The following is a 2,209-nucleotide window of genomic DNA, read 5'->3' on the forward strand; positions in this document are numbered from 1 at the left end:
GAATGCCACAAGCTGCCGCTGCACGAGCTTCTCTAGCAGCTTTGAGGCAATCGGCAGCAGGGATACTGGACGATAGTTCCCGGGGGATGTTGGGTCTCCAGACTTGTACAGAGGCCGGACCAGGGCCTTCTTGAAGGCAGAAGGTACAATGCCCGTTTCAAGAGACTCATTGAAGATCCGTGTGAGGAACGGCGTGAGGATATCACTGCAGGATTTGAGAAGCAGCCCAGGTATTCCATCACTGCCAGTTGCCTTCACCGGAATTATCGCTTGCAGAAGCTTATTCACAGCAGCATAAGATGCTGTTCCCAGACAGCTGAGTGAGTGTTCAGCTGGGGGTCCATTCGGTAATGGCAAGTGGGCTGGCCGATCAGGGTCAGTTACAATGTTGCTAAATGCCACGCTGACCTTGTTCACATCACATGCAGGGTCTTGCTTGCTTCCTCCTCTGCCAGTGATGGAGTTTAACAGGGACCACATCTTCCTTGGATTGCGATTGTTGACAACACATTCATCACTGAAGTACTGGTTTACTGCCGCCGTTCGAGCACGTTTGTACTGGTGGAATAATGCTATGTTAGCCCGGTCTCGCAGCCATCTTCGGTGCAGCCTGTTCTTTGCCATCGTTAGCTGGTAAGTGTCTCTGTTAAGCCATGGCCTTCTTCTGGAACGCTTCTTAACTGGGGTCATCGGGGCATGATGGTCCAGTACACGCATTATGCTAGCGTGCCAAGTGGACCACATATCGTCGACGCTCCCATGTGGAGGAAAAATGTGAAGGTCTGCTGCAAGCAGGTCAGCGCGGAGAGCTGCTATATCCACTCTGTGCAGCTGCCTAGTGAGGAGCGAACTCGCTGGCTGGCTTACTTCAGTAGCACAGCTGAGTGAAGCACTCACAGCAAAGTGATCGCTGATGTCACATGGTACGATGTTCCAGGATGTTAAGCTGGCATGGTTGACCAAGACTAGATCTAGTATGGTTCCACGCACACATTGGGGCAGAACACGAGTTGGTGCTGTCACGACGTTCTGCAGTCCATAGCTTCCACACGTGTCATGCATGTGGCGCAATTGTGGGCCAGGAGAAACTGGGTCAGCATTTACATTGAAGTCGCCCATCATAGTGACCGATCCGGTGTTGTTGGTGGCTGCCTGTAAGACAGTCTCTAGTCTGGGCCAGAACGCAACTGTTTCACTTGGCGGCCGGTACACACACCCTAAGAGATGAGGCACCCGGGCACCTTTAAAGGGGAACTGTCACCAAAAAATTTCTTTGTCTTATCTTGTGGTTCTTTGGCTCCTGATCACGATGGTGTTATCCGTTTTTCTCTGCGATGGCTGGAAGTGGGTGAAAACTTGAAAAGAAGGTGCCCAAAATTGTCCCGAAGTACCGAGTGACGTCACGCCGGACTTGACCTCCACGCGTACAGTCGTCGTCAAAAACGAAGTCCAGCCCGTGTGCTGGTCGATCGAGCTAGCTGTTCCAATGTACGGTGCACGTGTGCCTTTTGAACTGTAACACAGATGGGTACGTCGTACCGAAGGAGAATGCCAAAGAGGCAGAGACCCACGTGCAGCTACACAGCCAAATCAAATATGAAGCAGCTGAGCTTTCACCTTTTTGACTTCTTCCGCGAGGATCTAAGTTTTATTTTGTGAGCACGGAAGTACGTCGTTGTTTTGAACTTTTCGTGTGAGGAACAACACGATGATGAGTGCGTATGCAGAAAACAGTACTCCTCCGGCCGGCGATAACACCACCAACCTGAGTCCCAAAGGAACGCGATGTAGGTACGTGAAGGCGATTCATCTGGCGATGTTGCTGAAGATGCAGATGACAAACTCGGACGTCTTTCATTTCAGAGCCGGTTGGGCAACACCGCCACCTTCAGCTTCGATACAACGACATCATTTTCAAGCACGAGGTATGTGTGTCACACTAACAGCAAACAAACATCCTTCTACTCCTTCGTAATCACAAATAAAACAAAAGAGCTAGAGCTTCGTGGAGGAAGTACCAGTGCGACAAACTGCTGTCGACTTTTGTTTATTTTGTCCCTTTTCGGCGTTCTCATTGTGTACAACGTACACATCGAGTGTCCGAGTTCAGAAGGCAAGCGTGCACCGTACATCGAACAGTTGGCTCGATCGACCAGCACACGGGCTGGACTTCGTTTTTGACGATGAATGTACGCGTGGAGGTCAAGTC

Source organism: Sycon ciliatum, chromosome 7 (genome assembly GCF_964019385.1).
Source record: "Sycon ciliatum chromosome 7, ocSycCili1.1, whole genome shotgun sequence".
Lineage (NCBI taxonomy): Eukaryota > Metazoa > Porifera > Calcarea > Leucosolenida > Sycettidae > Sycon > Sycon ciliatum.